Consider the following 22,630-nt stretch of genomic DNA (forward strand, 5'->3'; position numbering starts at 1 on the left):
TTTCTCTACTTTTTATTATCTTCTTCTCCTTCCTTGTCTCTTCTACATTTTCACCAAAGCGCATTAATAAAAAGAAGTCTGGGAATGAATTCATATGGATTACAGGATGTCTTGGTATAACTTGAATCAAACTCTGGCACAAGGATTTCCATTGTTTGAAAATAATTGTTTGGTAGGAAATGACAGTTTGACACTGTGCCTGGCACATGATCAAGGCTGAAAAGTAAAGGAAGAAACTGCCTTAACTGAGTACTACCACGGCCTTGGAGCTCAGCTAGCTCCTTTCCTACATGTGTTCTGTTTTATTTAATCTGCCCAGCAAGTCTACAGAAGGTGCTGTCCTCTAAATTTATAGATAAGAAAACTGAGGTTCAATGCAATTTGTCCATAATGGCCTATAGTAAGTGACGGTGCTGCAATTCAAACAGAGATTTGAACAACTCCAAAGTCTATGCACTTTATGTCACACTCCCCTAATTTCACAGTAGCAGCAGTCAGAGTGATCAATGTGGGTCTGAAGATGTGGGTTTGAGACTTGGCTCAACCACTCACCAATCAGGGACATTGGGTTAAATAACACAATTTATTAGTGCCTCAGCCTCACCACCCTTATGGGGTTTGGGGAGAGTAATGCATGTTAAAGTATTCTAAAAACTATATTTTATGACAAACCAGTATAAATTAAAGAAATGAAATCAATTCTGAACAAGTAAATGATGAGATAAATAAAATAAATTGAATTTATTTTGCCTATAAGCAATTTGCCTCTGAAGAATAAGTATTTCTCAAGTAATTAATAGAAAGACTTTTTAATAATAGGACATTTGATAATGAATAAATCCACCAAGTTCTGCCAATTTTATCTATCATCATAATAATGACAATATTATTTCACATTTGTTGAGTGCTTAGCCTTTGACTGACTCTCTTTGAAGGGTTAACTCATTTATTCTCCAAAACCCCCTAGGAGATAGACTTTACAATAATTCCCATTTTATAAATGAGGAAACAGGGGCACAGAGAGGTGAAGAACTTGCCAGTTGAATGTTAGGATGCAAATCTAGACAGCCCAGCTCCCCAGCCTACCTCTTAATTATGATGCAAGATTACATCCCATCCTGAACATCAATCCTCAAATAATTCATTATTCTTTTTACAGAAATATATCATCTCTGGAAGAGGTAAAACCTGTCTCTGGTGAATGTTAAAATACTCCCATGCTATGTTAGTGGAATGGAAATATTCAAGATTAATATTCGAAGGTGTTTCACTGGCTTTCCAAAGCAGCTTCAGCCCTTCCTAATCTGACTTTTCATCATGCCAGTCCTGGTGACTCATGACAGGCTAATGATTTCCTTCCCACTAAGAGTTCCTCTCTGTCGGTCTGTTCCTGCTGTCTTCATGTGGTAATCTGGGATTAGCACAGGAACATCAAATATGAACTTGCACCTGAAGAGTTCTGAAACTCCCTGGAGGAGAGGGTTAGATACAGGCAAAATGTTGATAACAACACCATAAGGGACAAAGAACCGTGTAACGCTTTCTCAAACATCCTGAAGCCAATGTTTATAGCCAATGCTTACATTTTTAATATATAGCAGAAGAGTGAATGTGCAGCTGGTCACCGACAAACTAATCTGCCTCATTCCTTGGGGCACCCTAAAGGCATTCCATATCCCAGTGAAGCCACACCACATGGCATTTACCTCGTGGGCTGTTTCCCCAACCTTGGAAAAGTGGGGGGTAGGGGGGATGCCCGAGAGCCTGGGAGTGAAAACCACTAGTGAGATTTTGTGGGGCCTCCACTGGAAAATGCAGGAAGTGGGAAGCAAGCACTTCTCTATGTTTTCAAAGCACAAAATGTACGTGGGTATGATCAAGCAAGGCTGAGATTTAAATCAATTAATATTTAGTAAATGCCCTACCATGTACCAATCGCTGTGCTGGATACTTTCCCATAGATAACTTATAAGAAGAAATAAAACTATCAATGTGTATTCAAGTTATAGATGCTTAGTATTTAAACATAATGGAGAAAGCCCTGTTGTCAAGCAGAAACAGTTTAGAATTCTCCATACATCTCTCACTCAATGCTAGGGATTATCCAGACAACTGCCTATAAATTTTTCTTTTTTTTCCATCATTTAATCTAGTTCAGTATTTCTCAAGCCTCAGGTGCAAAATAATTATTGTCCGGGGTTACAGACACCGAATCTTATTTACTGTGCTTCGTGATCAATTTCAGGAGACTTGAAGAGAATTTTCAGGGCCTCCGTATACAATCGAGCAGGTTGCATCCTGCACGAAGGTGCCTGGCTGAGAGGGTACCTGGAGCTGAACCCAGCCAGTGCCCTACTGTGCAGCTAATTCAGCTGGGAAAAAAAAGGCACTTTTTTTGTCATTCATTTGTCCAAAGGGAGGCCACCTTTTAAAAATTCACAAAAGGTACAGATTGAATAGCTGTTGCCCTGATTATTTTGATATATTGATTACATATGATTCTTGCCTTAGGAGTTGACTTGAAATATTACATATTTAGATGCAAGTTCACTCTTCCTTTATTTATCTATTTAACCACTGAAATGTTAGCTTCATATACTCACAGAACCTATTTCTCATTTCTTTATCCCCAGCATCTTGCTCAAAGCCTGGAACATAGTAAGTGATCACAGTAAAGGATGGTTGGTGTGTGATAAAGTTTAAGTAAAATTTAGGAAATAAAGTTATCCAACTTTCAATTATACAGTTAACATATAACGAACTCTAATTATATGTCAGACCTGTAATAATCCTCATGTAATCCTCACAAAAACTCTATAAAGTAGGCATTATCATTATTACTATCACCACTCTTCAGCTTCGGAAATACAAATATGTATTTGTTTTATATATTTAATAGTATTAAGTCTTAGTATGATTTGGCTTTTTCCCTGAAATATTAAACAATGAATATTGTTCCTTGTCATTACATATTCTACTGATAAATAGATATATATATACATACATATATTACAATCTGAAAAACAAATACTGTATCATACCAGAGTTGTGATCTGATGTATAAAAGTTCTCCTATGCCTGGAAATTTATGCTGTTGCTAATGTTCACTGATAAAAATAACTATTCCTGTATATAACCACTTGTCTTAATTCTTGATAATTAACTTAGAGTAGATTGCTAGATACAGAATGACTGGGTCAAAGAGAATGGAGCTTCTAAAGATTACAGATACACACTTTTTTTCCTTAACATTTATCTTGTACTTTTTCTTCTGCTTTAAAGTGACAGGTTAGCAGTTCTCAAGTTTATGCAGAATGATTTTCTCAAATTGTTCCATTTCTTTTTCTGGCTCTTGCTTTAGAATAATAGTTCCATGACCATCACTACCAATACCATTAAAAGCTAAGATTTATAGAGCAGTCTCAGGAATTTACATGCATTATCTCATTTAATTCTTGCAACAAGCCTACGGGCCTGTATGGCTGTTAACCCCATTTTGCCTGTGACATACAGAGCATTAAGAAAAGTTAATCATTGAGGCCCTGGTCTGTTTTTTTTGTCAAGAGCTGTGACGCTGACCAGTCTACTAGCTGCCTTTCAACAGAGGAGACTCTCAGGTAGAGGTCACTTGGAGTATTTATGCTAAGGCCTATATAACTATAACTCTATATCTGTATGGTAATTTATATTCACAATGCACCTCCACACACATTATTTTAATCAATCACCAAACCCCCTCCAACTCTATTGAAGACTAGACCTTCCTTTTTCACTTTGCCTGTCCGCTATACGTCCAAGAGCCAAACTCAAGGAAAATGAGAAACAAAGTTCTATGGAATTGAAGGACAGTTTCAAAGGGAAGTTGTAAAAGACTGGGACTTGTAAAGCACAGCCTTTGAAAGAACAGTGCTGGGAAATGCATAAAGGAGGACTGGCCCAGGAACTGGCAAACCCAACTGGTGCTGTCCATTTTCACAACCATGGTGCTGGGATATACTGGTCTTGCAACATAATGAGGACTCAAAATAACCACCAATTCCATCCACCTTCAAATCCCTCTAACTGAAACTGATGCATTTCATACTTGTATGACTATAATGCTATGTTTTAAAATAAATTTCAGGTAAGGGAAATACATTGTGTTGATCAGTTATAATTAGATTCCTGAGCAAAACGTTGAGGTCACAAGAGTGTCACTGGCACATTTGTATCTTCTTTCAAAATCCTCCCACCCATTTCCCAGGCAGACTAAGATCATTGACTTTCCATGAACAGAACCCAGTCCTACAGAAGATTCTTTCCACAGATCCTTGAGAAGAAGTATTGGGTGGTGGTTAAACACATCATACTTAGGGGTTTCAAATCGTGGCTCTGCCACTCGTTGGCTGTGTAATTTTTCTTAAGAAAATAATTAATCTATAGCCTCAATATCCTCATTTCAAAAAAAGTATTGATTTTGTGTGGTTGTGAGGATCAAGTGGTTTAATACCTGTGAAAGCACATGGTAAATGTATTTTATTATTTTTTATTTTATTCCATCCTGTCAAGTCACTTTTCTCATGGTACATTCCCATCCATCCGTCCGTCAGGTGAGAATGTGGTTAATATAACTAAATTCCACTCATCTAAGAATGACCAATTGATTTGGCTTAGTACTCCTGGGTTATTTACATGGAGAGAGACAACCACTGAAGATTTAAAATCTGAAACACAAAGAAATCAATTCTCAAGGAAGAATTTCAGTTCATGGGGAAGATTTTTGTAATGGGTCTTTAAGGTATCTTAAAGCCCATGTAAGATCTCAGAATGTTTGAGCTGGAAGGAACTTTGGAAATAATCCAGCCCATTCTTCTCATTTTACACGAGAGGAAGCTGAGGCCCAGAGAGATGGAGTTACTTAGCCCAAATAACGTAGTATGGCGTCTATAATCCAGGATCTTGAACACTAGCCTAGTTCTCTTTCCACTGTATTGTGCTAGTCTTTGCCAGGGCCAAAAACAATTTGCAAAACATTCTTTAAAAATTGTACATGAACAGAAGCTTCAAAAGGAAAACCCACATTCCCTAATTCACGTCCAAAAGATATGCTGAAAGTGGTATAAAGATAGCTTTTATCCTGACGTTCTCCTCAAACATCTTCATTCCCAAAGCACGGAGCCGAAATTCCTAAGCCACAACTCTCAGGCCTGCCTCCATCTTGCCACTACTGTTGCAGCCTTGGCCCTCTCATGTGAGCGACATCCAGGCAAACCTGAGCTCTGTCCATTCCTTCCATCGCCCCTCCTCACTCCATGATCTGCCTCTTGCTCTCTATTACTCAGCACCTTTCTCTCAACCCTGAATTCTGCCGATACTTTTAAATACACCCTGCTTGCCTCAACCCCCAATAAAATATTCCCTTGATCTTCTATTTATAAATCCAATTTACTTGTTCTCCAGAACAATGAGAATTTCATCATAACCCCATCTCTTATTGCTATTTGTATATATATCTTACCTCCCCTGCTATATCAAAGCATGTTCAGGGCTAAACTATAGTCTGGTTAATTTCTGTATCCTTCCCAGCAATCAACATGTCGTCTTTCCACTGTGTCTACTGAATCAAATAAGGAAAAACACGTTCTGCATACCTAATTCTTTAGAAAATCTATAGTGAAACTTTCTTTATAGTGTGTCTCTATTCTAAAACATCTTTGCATTACTTCAACTTATTATCTGAGCATCAGTCATAAACTATTTTTTCAGGTATATGTACCTTCTGCTGTAAAATAATAGCAATGTTTCTTATGCTGAGGTGCTTCAGAAGCCAGGATAGTAAGAAAGAGTTCAAGTAAGCGGACCTGCTACCCACCATTTCAACCAGACACAGCAGTAACAAGTTTATCTAGTTTTTTATGTATTAAGTTCCCTTCATATGGGAATTATAAAAAAGTTTCTCCTGTTTTATTCTTTAGCTAATATTTACCTTTTGGTCCTATATAAAAACCACATGTATTTTAAATAATTTTTTTTTTTTTTGAGGAAAAAAAGAGTTCATTAGCTAAAAAGTCAATTAATGGGAACATATAATTTACACAAATAGAAATACAAATAGTAGGCAAACAAATTAAGAAAATGATCATCCTCACCAAGAAGAGAGAAATTCTAATTAAAGCTATCTTAAAGTGTTATTTCAAGCCTATAAAATTAATAAAACATTTCTAATGCTGAAAACTATTGTTGACACAGATACGAGAAAATCAACTCCCATATACACTGCTGGTTGCAGAGTAAAACTGACCAAAGCCTTCTAAAATCAGAATGGCAGTACAGAAAGAACTGTAAAAATCTCCGAAACCTTAGCTCCAATAAATATATTTTTGTGAATATATACTCCAAAAATAATCGAAGAGAGGAAAAAATAATGTATATACAGCAGTATTCACTACTGCATTACTAAACCAAGAAGCAATCTAAACATGCAACAATAAGGCAATGATTTAGTAAATTGCAATGGATCAACATGATGGAATTTTTAAACTGTTGTTCAAATTATTGTAACTATACAGAAATGTAGAAAATGTTTATGATGTACAGTTAAATGAGAAAGGCAAAATATAAAACAGTACAGTAAAAAATATATGTGCCGGTTTGAATGTGTTATGTCCCCCAGAAAAGGCCATATTCTTTGATGCAATCTTGTGGGGCAGACATAATAGTGGGGATTAAGTTGGAATGTTTGGATTCGGAGATACGCCCCACCCAATTGTAGATGATAACTGATGGGATATTTCCACGGAGGTGTGGCCCCGCCCATTCGGGGTGGGCCTTGATCAGTGGAGCCATATAAATGTGCTGACTCAAAGAGACTGAAGGGAGTGCAGCTGTGAGTGATGTTATTTGAAGAGGAGGAAGCTTGCTACAGAGGAATGTCCTGGGAGAAGCCATTTTGAAACCAGAACTTTGGAGCAGACGCCAGCCATGTGCCTTCCCAGCTAACAGAGGTTTTCCGGACGCTATTTGCCATCCTCCAGTGAAGGTACCCGATTATTGATGTGTTACCTTGGACACTTTATGGCCTTAAGACTGTAACTGTATAGCCAAATACACCCCCTTTTTATAAAAGCCAATCCATCTCTGGTGTTTTGCATTCTGCAGCATTAGCAAACTAGGACAATATATATGCAGTGAAGGATTCAAGAGCAATATATACAAATAAAAACAGTTGCAAGAGTTGAGTTCAGGCATCAAGCTGATAAGGGACCTATTTTTTTATATATAATGTTCTCAAAACATCCTAGAAATCAATCATTGTCATTATCCAAGTTACTTTCACATCAGCCATTTTCTTACCAATCCACATAATTTCTCATTGTTTTTCCACCATGGTGACCTTATTAGTTAAACTAATAAGAGCTTAAGGGACTTGTATATGATCACTTGTTCCATTAAAACTAAGCTCAAGTAGCTTACGGCCCTGCCTTATCCCTACAAATATGCTCTCAATTTTTCTATTTCTGTAAATTATATGTTCCTATCAATAGACTTTCTAGCTAATGAACACTTTTTTTCTCAAAACTCTTTTTTTACTCAAAACTCACCTCCTCCAGGAAGCTCTCCTTCAGTGAGTGCTTCTCACAGACTCAGATGGCCCAGTTGTTCATTATCTGTTCAATAATTAATTTATGTATTCCTATTTGTTGATACATCACGTGTAAGCATCCTTCACTTGTTAGATCACGCATGTTTTTGTCTTCCTAAACAGATCTCAAACTTTCAAGAGAACAAGTTTTCTATTTATTTTTTCACCACTTCCAATTAAGCCCAGTACAGTGGCTTTTATACAGGGAATTCACATTAAATTTGCTCAGTGGACTCACCCTAAATTTCCTAGCCTCAAAATATCTGTGCAGTTTACTTGTAAATACAACCACCAATGAATGTTTTTCCAGGGTGCAAAACCAGTAAACATTTGGCTTGTCTTTTTCCTTTTCAGACCTGACACTTGCTTACACTTTTTGCTAATAATCTACACGTCTGGAATTATCTGAACTAAAGGTTCCAATGAATGTGTTTTTGCTATACATCATGTATATGCTTTCATACATTGTCCAGCTAATATTTTAGATAAATCTTTTGTATTCTAACTTTATAGTCAGTGTAGAAAATTAATTTCAACTTCATAGATTTGGAATATAATTTTCTCAATGAACTGCCTTTAAGGATGTAAAGAACAAAAATGACAAAGGTACGAAAATATGGAAACCTAAAATATATAGTCTGATTAGAATATGATTTTAGGTGGTGGAGAATGATGCAGATATGTTTGAAATAAATAAAAATCTAAATGAGAGAAATAACTTTCAGCAGGTGTACTAACACAAAATTAAGGCTAATAGAAGAAAATAACATGAGTTTTTAAGAAATGTGTTAAAGTTATTAAATCAGATAGAATGAAGCATTATATATAAATTAATCAACCATAGAAATAAATATCGTTAATTTTGCTTACTCTCTAGGAAACTTTCCCTTGATTGGAAACCTTTTGGCTATTTTAATTTACTTGTAATTGAGATGTACATTTACTAGAATAAAAATTTTTTAAAAATCCATGGACCTGCACAACACATACATTAAACCTAAGTGAAGCCAGGGACTGTAATTAACAATACAATTATAAAAATGTGCTTTCATCAATTGCAGCAAATGTACCACACCAATGAAAGGTGATAATAATAGAGTGGTATACAGGAACCATGTATTTTATGCATGATTATTCTGTAAACCCACAATTTCTCTAATAAAAAAAATATTTTACAAATGTCAAGCTACCATGATAGCAGAAAGACATTAGCAAGATGTTCCCAATTGTAATTTTGGCCTTGACATTTAATTGTTAGTGGGAGAACTAGTAATTATTATTATGTCTGTAAAAGTGAAAAAAAAAAAAAAAAAAAAAACCACACAAAGATTTCCATTCAAGACCATATTGTTTCCACTTTTTTTGAAACTATTTCTAAAATGTAACATATCTTAGCAATGTTTGCCATTTTAGTAAAAATAGTCAACAGGGCTTAGTTTGTGGTTAATGATTTAGTCTTGAAGAGACAGAGGGCTGTTATTTTTTGTTGTGAATAAATAAGAGGCTTAAAGCATCAGTAACAGGACTTTACATGTGTTCCTTCTATGTCCCCATGCATAGTCTATTATTGCACGTACGAGTATGTATTTATTCATTCAATGATCATTAAAACTCTTTCTTGAGTGCCATTTATGGGCCAGCAGCGAATACTCAGCCATCCTTGTCCCCACCCACATGAAGCTTAGCATACAAAGGAAAATAGATACTAAGCAACAGTTATAGAAATAATCAACTATGCTTCTAATAAGCACTATGAAGGGAGCACAGCTGGCCTACCTAAAATGAAGAGAGTGGAGCTAGATGTGGGTGGAAACTGGGCAGGGACTAGAAGGCACAGGACCTGATGTGCCAAATCAAGGATCTGTGATTTTTGTCTTAAGAGGAATGGTAACCAATAATTAGCTGTGTAGACAGATGCCTGTCCCTCCACATGTGGCAGTGAATATTCCTGTTTCACTATCCTAGCATCTTGAATAGTGCCTGACACATATTGGGTACCTGTGTTTTTTTGGATGACTGGCTTAAAGAATGAATGAAAAGGATGGATGAACAGTTATTTTCTCCATCAAAAGAATAGAGATTCTGAATTACTGAGGTCTCTGATTTAATGGGGGTAGGAGAAAGAATACTGCAACAGCCACTACTGTTTTATTACCTATCCTTTTCACGGTGGCAATAAAAGATGTAATATGTAATATATGTGTATTTATACATAATTAATAACAGAATTTTACAGCCGATGTCTAAAGGAACACATTAAGATACTGCTGGAGAAGTGGACTGCTCTAAAATCAAAGCAAAAGTCTGGCCTGGGTAAGATCCCAGCACAGTCTCCCTAGAAAACTAACAAACCATAAGCAAATGTTTTGAGGTTACAGAGTCAAGCAACATAAGCCTTCAGAAGTTTCCCAAGCAGCATGCCAGCTCAACAACACAGAAAATATCTAGAAGAAAAGTGCTATCCTCCAACAGTGACCTGGGCGGGTGATGCAAAGAGATGAAATTTAGAGCTTTGATTAGGACCTGCTCCCAGGGTGTTTTTGTGAACAGGGGGCGCTTTGTTTTTATTCTCTAGCTGGTCCTTTTTCCTCGGGTTGAATTCATGCATGCAGGGGCCTTTTCTTTTCTAGCATGCAAACAAAAATCTCCTAAGGTTTCAAACATGTTGCCCTCTTCATTGTATACCACTTGATAGTTTGCCTTCTTTGTTTCTTTCTTTTTTGAAGACAAACTTTGATGATCTCATTCCTCTGCTCCACTTTCAGTAGCTCACCATTGTCTACAGAATAAAATAAAAACTTTTAAACTTGTAATACCCCATACCTCCCACCTGCCCAACATGCTTGTCTAACCTTCCCTCCCTCCTGCCCTCCACATGTTCACTGTGATTAAGCCACTGTTTTGCTTATTAGATTCAAAGACAAAGATACCAATTTCATGTGTTTCTTTTTCTTCCTTCCTTTCTTCCTTTTTGTGTTCATCCTACTGTCAGATCATTGGCTTTCCAACTGAAAACAGAATGCCTTGCAGAGTAAAGACATAGGAAACTTAAGTGTCTAAAACCATTATTAGAGGTCTCCCGTTTAAATACTTTCTTGCACACAGTGGAACTGCAGTGATGTCAGGTTTGTTCCCAGGATGACAGCCCAACTAAAACCATGATAAAGCTACTCCATGGTCATGGTTGTGTGGCTTTACAACTTCCCGAGGGAACTAGTTAAAAATGTAGATTCCTGTGCATGCCCCCAAGTATTGCATTTAAACAGTCTATATTGAGCCTGAGAACCTGCATTTGTAATTAACATCATAGACGGTTCTGAGTGATGTGGTCCAAAGGTTATACTTTGAGAAACCCTGTACTACAGTTTTAAGGTAGAATTCTTATGTTTCATGCAGACTAAGGTTCTAATTAGTTACATTTCTCTACTGACACGCTAAAAGCAGAATTCAGCTACATACCTAGTTTCTTGGTGACCAGAAATTTTTGGAGGAAATTGAGAAATGACTATAACTTTGGAATATAACTATACAGTGGTTTACTTGATTTTCCACGCTCTAAGGACGCTTGTCTCTAGCTTAATGTCTTCAATAAGAAATCATCATGTTGAGGTCAGCCTGACATTGGCATGAAGCAGTGTTTTGAACAGTACACCATGGGTTGGTATTTCTTTCTTGGCCACATTTATTCTTTAAGGAATACGTCTCTTCATAAGAATCAAGGTTTATTCCTCAGTTAGTTTTTAAGTGCCTGCCACTTTTCAGACATGGAAATGGGTGCTAGTTTTAAGACATCAGCATGTTTTTATTCAGAATTGTTTTTGATTTCATAGAACAGCCATCTCATGCTACACTTTTACATATGAGTATATCCAACATCAGGTAAATGACAAGCAGGAAAGGGCCTTCTTGGAAAATATAACGATTTATTGGTAGTTTCTTAGGACTGGCAATCTAGCATTGAACGGAGTTTATCAGTAAAAAACAGACATTAAAGGAGAATTACTCAGAGAAAATCTCTCTGCACCACAAAATCACATGATGGATATTCCTGAACCAAATCTTTTTATCTACTCTTTACTGCAAGTTTTCAGATATTTAGTTTTCATTGGGGGGATGTTTTCCCACAAAACACTTTTGCTAAATTTTATCAACACTTAATTCTTCATTTTTATCTTTAACTTAGAAAGGTTAATTGTAGCTGTATTAAAGGCAATTGATACACTATGCAATTGGTCAAAGAAAGATAATACAAAAAATAAATAAAAATTAAATAGCAACTATAACCCACCATACTGCCAAACCTTAAAAATTAGGCTTGACAGTTAGAAAAGGGGGCGGGGGGGAACAACATTGAAAAAAACATAAATAGCCTTCCAAAAGCAAAATATCTTGTAAAGTTTCCTCTTTCTTTTAAAAGAGCAAGGAAGAAGCCCTGATTAGTAAAAAAGTAGTTGAATTCTGCATAGGAACATGAGGAAACACCACTAACAAAAAGGATGAAGAAAAGTACAGAAATACATGGTTTAGCTAGTTTAAAACAACATTGGTTAAAATTTATAATGACTTTTATTTTATTTTCTTGGAGATTCTACAATCTTAAATTAATGCCCCCATTATCTTTACTGAAAATAAAAACATCAAAGTATATGTGTTCTTTGTTAATTACATCTAATTAAAGCATTAAACTTAGACAAATTATCATTACAGCAAAAAAAATGACCAGCCTTTAAACCAATAGGAAGAGGGGAAATGATGACTAGATTTGACTAGACTAGAAGGGAATTTTTGCCCTGAAAAAAGAGGATACTTTTATCGTATTCTTTCATTTTGCACAAAGGATAAATGAGGTCCAAAAAATTCACTGACTTGCCAAGATCATGCGTTCCAGGATACTTTCCCTCAGATTATGATTATAGTCATGTTTTCATTAATAAAGTCTTCATGTTATTAGAGATGACAGTTTTAAGAAACAAACTTAAATATCTGTTGGCATATTTATGCATACCTGGATTCATTCAGGACCCAAGATTTTCATTCATTTCTTTAACCTCTTGTTTATTCTCCACAAGCTGTTTATGCCTCTTAGAGATCTTGGGCGCTTTCTTCCACTCTCCTCCCTTTCCCCTTTCTCTTCACTTTGCTTCTCCCTGGCTCCACTTTTCTAATCCCTTCCTCTGCTCCCTCTTTCCTTTCTTCCTTTCTTTCTTTCTCCCCATTCATCAAAATAGAGCTCGTCATACATTCAAGCATTAGGAAGGTGAGAAAGTCTATGGAATTGTTCACTTACTCAATGATCCTGAGACCCCTGATGAAGGTTGGCGATATTATCCTCAAAGTTTAGTGAGGGATCTCTCCAAACAGTCGACTTTTCTTATTAACCCACTACATCAATCACCTCTTGGTTCATTTCAGTAATTTTAAACAGACAACCGGGATAAGCTCTGTTCTCATCCCGTTTGAGTTAACAGGGACATGAAGAACAATGCTTAGACATGCCTCTTATTTCCCAGTGTGACCATTCTAATCCCAATATGCATTATACAATCTCCGACACCAGCCTGTGAATTCCTTGAGAATGGCAGAAACCATCTCCTGGTACTGTTTCTGGATCTCCTCTTGGCCAGGCTGGCCCTCAGAAACAGTTCAGAGACTTAGGCTAACTGGTTGATTATCAGCTATAGACTCTGTGTTCATTGACAGGTACTCTTTTTTTTTTTTTAAGTGTTACAGAAGAAGTTCTTTTAATTGAAAACCAATTAAAAACATGCTGTCTGATGGCCAGGTCACACAGAGCGTGCAAAGCCAGTAGGTAATTTTCTTTGGCTACTGTTTACGACAAGTACTCTTTATGACGTATTCAGCTCACATAAGTCACCCAATTGACATTAGCTTATGCAATGAAAGCATGTCATATTGTACCATATAAAGAAGTTGAGAGTTTTGGGGTTGGTGCCGGTGGCCCAATAACATCATCCTGGACCCAGCTCTGTCTCAGTAACTGTGAGTTTGGCACATACATTACTGCCACCCTCATGTTTCTTACATGATCCATGGTAGCATTGCAAAGAACTCAATAAATTTTTGCTTGCATCATCATTACTGTTTTTAACATTAGTACTTTATGAATGATTCTACTGCTTCAGGAGTTCTACTAAAATCAAAATGATCAACCACTGAGTAGATGATCTTTAAGGTTTCTTTCATTTTCAAGTAGATGGCCCTGGTTTTGATCTATTTCCTACAGATGGGATAGTTTGCCCTACACCATCTGTTCTCCCTTGGATCTTCCTGAACAGGAAGAAAGTCTAGGATAGAGGACTATAGTATCTGTCTGAGAGTATAGATTCTTCCTGACAACAGGGAGTGCCCATACCTCTGTGTGCCTCCCTTCGTGACTGCTTCTCTCACACTCAACCAACAAGGGTGGGTGCAAAATTTTAACGAGAACAAAATGCAACCAGATGGGTTTATTGTCCAGCACATGCTTATGCTACACAAGCACCTTTTAAAATAGCATCCTGGTGGGTGTTGTTTTTTAATGGTCAGAAATAACAGGCTTTGGAAATGAAGACTTTCAAAATGCCAAAAATAAGGCATAAAAAGGAGGATAAATCAAAAAGGCAAGAGGCCAACTGTCAGTTCTTGCTCTGAGTGGGAACAATGAGGCTCAGAGGGCATGTGGCCTGACTGTAAACAAGTCAGGGAGATGAGATTATAAAGACAGGATGGCACCCTCAGAACTCCTAAAGGGTCTCAATTGCCAAAGGCTAGTTCATTTCATCCAAAGCTTATTTTTCATACAGGTTGCTGACAGAACAATTTCAGTTAATACATATCCAGAAGCACCAACTTCTTACTACTGTAAGGTACTATTTTAAATCTAATAATAAATACGGCTGCTTTTCCTAATTATGTAACTTTGGAGCATGTCACAGACACTGCCCAAACGGAGACAAACCTAAAGGGGAAAAAAGAAAACTATCCTCTCTCCATACAAAGGGTTTTTTTTTTTTTTTGGAGTGGTATGTGATATTCCAAATGTCCTAAACCAACAACTTCCACTAAATAGATAAGCATCAGTTTCCCATAAAAATACACCAAATGCTTTATATCATAAAACAACAGAAATTTTATTTTACAAAAATATTTGAAGTGTCCGAGAAATATTTTATAGGTTGTGCTAGACAAACTAATCTAAGAAAGCTTGGAGGGGAGTGTTTTATGGGGTTTATGGACTCATCTCAAACAATGATTCAGAGTTCTATCATAAGCAACATGATTTACTGCCAGTTTGGCATTTTGGGTTTGTTTTAGTCTTTAAACACACAATCTACTGGCTGGCCCAACATGCAAGCTTATTAACCACAAGTTGGAGCATATGGGGAATTAAAACACAAGTGAATCCCAATTAACTTTCTAAAAATCTCACCGAAGAAGATACTAGAGATGGTTCCTATCTTTAAGGAGCTTATTCTTATTGTGGAGGCAAAAGCCAACTCAAGGAAGATTTTTCTTTTAACCTACATCCGCTCTAATGAAAAAAAAAAAAATAGAAAAAGCAACTAAATTAAATAATGACCCTAAATACAATTTCTCAGGTGCCATCATATACAGTCCACAGCTTACTTTCACAAGGATTTAAATGGGTAAGAGAATAAAATCAAGAGCTAAACCATAAGGACCAATGGGCAACTGATGGGAATTCAGTTAGGGAAGGCTGCTCTTTATTCCAGCAAGCTTTTAAATCTCACAGAAAGAAACATATACAGGGACATTTCTTTCTTACACTGAACGATAACTTAAAAAAACCAACCAGACATTTTTATTTCTATATAGAACGCATGTATCTATTATTATGCACGTGTTATTATTTTTTATTATGGGGTTTGAACTCCTGATATGGTGTTGGAGACCCTCTGATATCTGCCACACTTAGCTGGCAACACCTTACTTAGCCATGTAGCCTCCCTAAGTGATCCAGTACTCCATATGTAACACCTGGGTCTTTCATGTCAAATTTCCTCTGACACAGAGGTTCTCAAACTGGAGGCACATTGGCTCTCCAGGACCTTTCGACAGTATCCGCAGGCATTTTTGTTGTCATAACTTATGGTGGAGGTAGGGATGCTACTGGCATCTAGGGGGTGATAGGTCCGGCCTCCTCAAGAAACGCAGAGAGCAGCAGCAGCCTCTGAGGCCTTGAAGAAAACCAGCCTGCAGCAGACAGATAACAGCAGCCTCCGAGGCCTTAACAGAAACCAACCTGCTGCAATAAGAGATGAACCCCCCCATCCCAGACTGACGTCAACTACAAAATTTGTTGCTACAAACTTTTCTTTCTCCTCCTCCTCCCTCCACAGGTTCCCAGGCGCATATAACGCATTCCCCCTGCCACAGCCGGTGCAGATGCCACTTTGTGCGCTGCCCAAGCGGGCTCCTTTCCACTTTCAGAATAAACGCCTTTGCCTGATCTCCTCAGCTGTCTCTCCTCTCTGGCGATCGGGGGCACCTTTCAGTGGGTAGACACCAGGGATACTGCTAAACATCAAACATCCTACAATGCAGAGGACAGCCTTCCACAACAGAGAATTATCCAACCCAAAAGATCAATAGTGCCCTGTCTGAGAAACCCTGCTCTACCAGGAATTTTGTCTTTACTTGGCCAGCTTCCCCACTTCTCAAGCTCCAGCTCAAAGGTCTCCTCTTCTGAACAGTCACTGATTCTTCTAGACAATCAGCCTCTTCCTCACTGTCTCCCTTCAATACTTGCTTCAATCTACACATACCACGAATACTACTTAACTGCTTGTATCATCCCTAGGTTGTGAACTCCAATATGTCAAGTATTACTCTTTTTATCCTTTGATTAGCCCTTGAACAAACTCCAAAAGTGTTAAATGCCATCCATTATCATAATATTCTACTTTCTCTTCTAGACCTGCACTGTCTAATACAATAGCCACCAGCCATGTATGGCATTTAAATTTAAGTTAATTAAGTAAAATTTTAAATTCACTTTTTCAGTTGTGCTGGCCATATTGCAAGAGCTCCAGAGTGGTTATTGCTTTTGACATGTAGCAAGTTCCACTGGGCAGCACACCATCTAGACCATAAAATCATGGGAGTTGGGGGCCATGTATGTGTTCATACACATGCCTGGTACATCACAGGTGCTGTGTAAATGAATGAAAGTACAGGAATCCGGGGTGTGCTAACTTCTATTTACACTATTTGTATGGAGAAATCTTGGAAATAAATGCACAAACAAGACAGGGTCTTCGTAAAAATCTCTGCTTTACTATTGTTAAGTACAGAAGACACTTGGTCATGAATGTTAAGTTATGTTCAGGATGAGTAATGAATAAACTCCAGGGAAAACAGAGAAACACAGGGAGGGTCATATGTCAGAAAATTAACATTACAGAGGTTAAGTACTGAATGAAAATTATCTATTTTTATAATTATCAAGAATACTACAACTTCTTGAGGATGGAAAGGACCTTAGAGGTCAAGTTGAACTCCAATCGTTCCATCCATCCTCACTCTCTGAATTCTGAACCCCTTCTGCAATACTCCTGCCAAGAGTTTCCAGACTCCACTTGGAATCCTTCAATGATTGTAAACTTGCTGGTTTTTGAATCAATCCTTTCCACTTCAAATGATACTGTCACATCAAATTGCTGGCTTTCTCAATGGAAAACTATTGGCATTTTGGATGTTGCAGTTCTTTGTTGCACAGGGCTGCTCCATACATTTTGGGATGTGAAGCATCTCTGGATCCCAGCCCTCAATCCCAGTAGCAACTCCCCTTCACTGGGATAACAAAACAAATGTCCTTGCATATTTCCAATGTTCCCTGGAAGATTAGTACCACCACCTGTTAAAATCTACTGTCAAGCTAAAATCTGCATCCTGGATTTCTAAGCTTGAGAAAGTATAAGAACACTCAGAAATAAATGACATTTCTAGAAGTGCATGAACACCATGTAGATTTTTCCTCTCCTGGGGTCCATGGCCAATTACCTTCTGGGTACGTTCATCCAATGAAAGGCACCGGAGAGTGGGAGAAGCCAGGGCATCTGTATGTCTCTTCTCTGCCTTACATAACGTCTCTTTTTTGGCAGAGGCAGCATCTCCCTCATGGATTGATCCTCTGCTCAAAAGCAACTTCCTCCAGTGTTCCAACTCCTGCCAGGGAAGCCCAGCCCATGGTTCTCATTCCTGCTTCATGAGTTTGGCTTTGATAACAACCCCCTCTCCTGTGGCCTCTTCAGGTCGAAATATATTTCTTTATACTCATTTCATTGAGATATCTTGACATACCACGCAGTCATACAAAACAAATAGTACATTCGATTGTTCACAGTACCATTACATAGTTGTACATTCATCACCTAAATCAATCCCTGACACCTTCATTAGCACACACCCAAAGATAACAAGAATAATAATTAAAGTGAAAAAGAACAATTAAAGTAAAAAAGAACACTTGGTGCCTTTCCTTGTTTGTTTCCTTCCCCCATTTTTCTACTCATGAATCCATAAACTAGACAAAGGGGAGTGTGGTCCTTATGGCTTTCCCAATCCCATTGTCACCCCTCATAAGCTACATTTTTATACAATTGTCTTCAAGATTCATGGGTTCTGGGTTGTAGTTTGATAGTTTCAGGTATCCACCACCAGCTACCCCAATTCTTTAGAACCTAAAAAGGGTTGTCTATATTGTGCGTAAGAGTGCCCACCAGAGTGACCTCTCGGCTCCTTTTGGAATCTCTCTGCCACTGAAGCTTATTTCATTTCCTTTCATATCCCCCTTTTGGTCAAGAAGATGTTCTCCGTCCCAAGATGCCAGGTCTACATTCCTCCCCAGGAGTCATATTCCACGTTGCCAGGGAGATTCACTCCCCTGGGTGTCTGATCCCACGTAGGGGGGAGGGCAGTGATTTCACCTTTCAAGTTGGCTTAGCCAGAGAGAGAGGGCCACATCTGAGCAACAAAGAGGCATTCGGGAGGAGACTCTTAGGCACAACCATAGGGAGGCCTAGCCTCTCCTTTGCAGCAACAGTCTTCCCAAGGGCAAATCCTGTGGTAGAGGGCTCAACCCATCAAACCACCAGTCCCCTATGTCTGTGGGCATGTTAGCAACCATCGAGGTGGGGCAGCCCAACACCCCTGCATTCTCCACCAGCTCTTCAAGGGGGTTCTGCATATTTTTTCATTTTCTTTAATTTAAAAAAAAATTTTTTTTAAATCAACTGTATAAAAAATAAAAAAATTAAAAAAAAATAAAAAAAACATACAATAAAAGAACATTTCAAAGAGACCATAACATGGGAGTAAGAAAAAGACAACTAACCTAGGATAACTACTTTACTTCCGACATGTTCCTACTCTACCTCAAGAAAGTAACCTAATACAGCAACATTTCTGTGAACTTGTTCCTACAATACCCATCATAAATTAACAGACCATTGTCATTCCTGGGCATTCCCAGAACATTAAACCTACCCACATGATAGCTTATCTGTTCTTATTGTATTATCGTTCCCCCTTCTTTAATTGGTCTCTACCGCTAGTTCCCTTACTTTCTACATTATAAAGCATTTATTTTACATTTTTCAAAGTTCACATTAGTGGTGGCATATAATATTTCTCTTTTTGTGCCTGGCTTATTTCACTCAGCATTATGTCTTCAAGGTTCATCCATGTTGTCATATGTTTCACAACATTGTTCCTTCTTACTGCTGCGTAGTATTCCATCATGTGTATATACCACATTTCATTTATCCACTCATCCATTGAAGGACATTTGGGTTGTTTCCATCTCTTGGCAATTGTCAATAATGCTGCTATGAACATTGGCATGCAGATATCTGTTCGTGTCACTGCTTTCCGATCTTCCGGGTATATACCAAGAAGTGCAGTCGCTGGATCGAACGGTAACTCTGTATCTAGTTTTCTAAGGAACTACCAGACTGACTTCCAGAGTGGCTGAACCATTATACGTTTCCACCAACAATGAATAAGAGTTCCAATTTCTCCACATCCTCTCCAGCATTTGTAGTTTCCAGTTTGTTTAATGGCAGCCATTCTAATTGGTGTGAGATGGTATCTCATTGTGGTCTTAATTTGAATCTCTCTAATAGCTAGTGAAGCTGAACATTTCTTCATGTGTTTCTTGGCCATTTGTATTGCCTCTTCAGAGAACTGTCTTTTCATATCTTTTGCCCATTTCATAATGGGTTCTCTGTACTATCGTCATTGAGTTGTAGGATTTCTTTATATATGCAAGGTATCAGTCTTTTGTCAGATACATGGTTTCCAAAATTTTTTTCCCATTGAGTTGGCTGCCTCTTTACCTATTTGACAAATTCCTTTGAGGTACAGAAACTTCCAACCTTGACGAGTTCCCATTTATCTATTTTTTCTTTTGTTGCTTGTGCTTTGGGTGTAAAGTCTAGGAAGTGGCCGCCTAATACAAGGTCTTGAAGATGTTTTCCTACATTATCTTCTAGGAGTTTTATGGTACTTTCTTTCATATTGAGATCTTGGATCCATTTTGAGTTAATTTTTGTGTAGGGTGTGAGGTAGGGGTCCTCTTTCATTCTTTTGGATATGGATATCCAACTCTCCCAGCCCCATTTGTTCAAAAGACCATTATGACCCAGTTCAGTGACTTTGGGGGCCTTATCAAAGATCAGTCAGCCATAGATCTGGGGGTCTATCTCCGAATTCTCAATTCGATTCCATTGATCAATATGTCTATCTTTGTGCCAGTACCATGCTGTTTTGACTACTGTGGCTTTATAATAAGCTTCAAAGTCAGGGAGTGTAACTCCTCCCACTTGGTTTTTCTTTTTTAGAGTGTGTTTAGCAATTCGAGTCATCGTCCCTTTCCAAATAAATTTGATTACTAGCTTTTCCAAGTCTGCAAAGTAGGTTGCTGGAATTTTGATTGGGATTGCATTGAATCTGTAGATGAGTTTGGGTAGAATTGACATCTTAATGACATTTAGCCTTCCTATCCATGAACATGGAATATACTTCCATCTTTTAAGATCCCCTTCTATTTCTTTTAGTAGAGTTACATAGTTTTCTTTGTATAGGTCTTTCACATCTTTGGTTAAGTTTATTCCTAGGTACTTGATTTTTTTAGTTGCTATTGAAAATGGTATCTTTTTCTTGAGCGTCTCTTCAGTTTGTTCATTTCTAGCATATAGAAACATTACTGACTTATGTGCATTAATCTTATATCCTGCTACTTTGCTAAATTTGTTTATTAGCTCTAGTAGCTGTATCATTGATTTCTCAGGGTTTTCCAGATATAAGATCATATCATCTGCAAACAATGACAGTTTTACTTCTTCTTTTCCAATTTGGATGCCTTTTATTTCTTTGTCTTGCCAGATTGCCCTGGCTAGCACTTCCAGTACAATGTTGAGTAACAGTGGTGATAGCGGGCATCCTTGTCTTGTTCCTGAGCTTAGAGGAAAGGTTTTCAGTCTCTCACCATTGAGTACTATGCTGGCTGTGGGTTTTTCATACATGCTCTTCTATCATATTGAAGAAATTTCCTTCAATTCCTACCTTTTGAAGTATTTTTATCAAAAAGTGATGGATTTTGTAGAATGCTTTTTCAGCATCTATTGAGATGATCATTTGATTTTTCCCTTTTGATTTGTTAATGAGTTGTAATACATTAATTGATTTTCTTACGTTGAACTATCCTGGCATGCCTGGAATGAACTCCATTTGGTCATGGTGTATGATTTTTTTAATGTGTCTTTGGATTCATATTGCAAGTATTGTGTTGAGGATTTTTGCATCTGTATTCATAGGGAGATTGGCCAGTAGTTTTCCTTTTTGTAGCAACTTTGCCTGGTTTTGATATTAGATTGATGTTAGCTTCATAAAACGAGTTCAGTAGTGTTCCATTTTCCTCGAAGTTTTGAAAGAGTTTAAGTAAGATTCGTGTGAGGTCTTTTTGGAAAGTTTGGTAGAATTCCCCTGTGAAGCCATCTGGCCCTGGGCATTTATTTATGGGAAGTTTTTTGATGACTGATTGGATCTCTTTGCTTGTGATTTGTTGGTTGAGGTCTTCTGTTTCTTCTCTGGTCAGCCTAGGTTGTTCATATGTTTCCAGGAAATTGTCCATTTCCCCTACATTATCTAGTTTGTTGCCATACAGGTGTTCACCGTATCCTCCTATAATTTTTTTAATTTCTTCGGGCTCTGCAGTAATGTCACCTTTCTCTTTCATTATTTTGTTTATATGGGTCTTCTCTTTTTTTGATTTTGTCAGTCTAGCTAGGGGCTTGTCAATCTTGTTGATTTTCTCAAAGAACCAACTTTTGGTGCTATTTATCCTCTCTATTGTTTTTTTGTTCTCTATGTCATTTATTTCTGCTGTAATCCTTGTTATTTCTTTTCTTCTACTTGGTTTAGGATTCGTTTGCTGTTCATTTTCTAGCTTCTTCAGTTGATCCATTAGTTCTTTGATTTTGGCTCTTTCTTCCTTTTTAATATATGCATTTAGTGCTATAAATTTTCCCCTCAGTACCACTTTTGCTGCATCCCACAGGTTTGGTATGTTGTGTTCTCATTTTCATTTGTCTCTATATATTTAGCAATTTCTCTTGCTATTTCTTCTTTAACCCACTGATTGTTTAGGAGTGCGTTGTTTAACCTCCAGGTATTTGTGAATTTTCTAAGTCTCTGATGGCTATTGACTTCTAATTGTATTCCATTGTGGTCAGAGAATGTGCTTTGAATAATTTCAGTCTTTTTAAATTTATTGAGCCTTGTTTTATGTCCCAGTATATGATCTATTCTGGAGAACGTTCCATAAGCACTAGAGAAGAATGTATATCCTGGTGATTTGGGATGTAATGTTCTATATGTGTCTGTTAAATCCAACTCATTTATCAGATTGTTTAGGTTTTCAATTTCCTTATTGGTCTTCCATCTGGTTGATCTATCTACAGGAGAAAGTGATGTGCTGAAGTCTCC

At 37.6% G+C, this 22,630-nt stretch overlaps 1 protein-coding gene across 2 annotated transcripts in view; it reads right to left on the bottom strand.

The window, feature by feature from the left end:
- The window catches only part of SGCD (sarcoglycan delta), a 1,065,755-nt gene that overhangs the window by 937,460 nt on the left and 105,665 nt on the right, over window positions 1–22,630 (bottom strand). The gene's annotated exons all lie outside the window — the stretch shown is intronic.

Source organism: Choloepus didactylus, chromosome 11 (genome assembly GCF_015220235.1).
Source record: "Choloepus didactylus isolate mChoDid1 chromosome 11, mChoDid1.pri, whole genome shotgun sequence".
NCBI classification, from domain to species: Eukaryota; Metazoa; Chordata; class Mammalia; order Pilosa; family Megalonychidae; genus Choloepus; species Choloepus didactylus.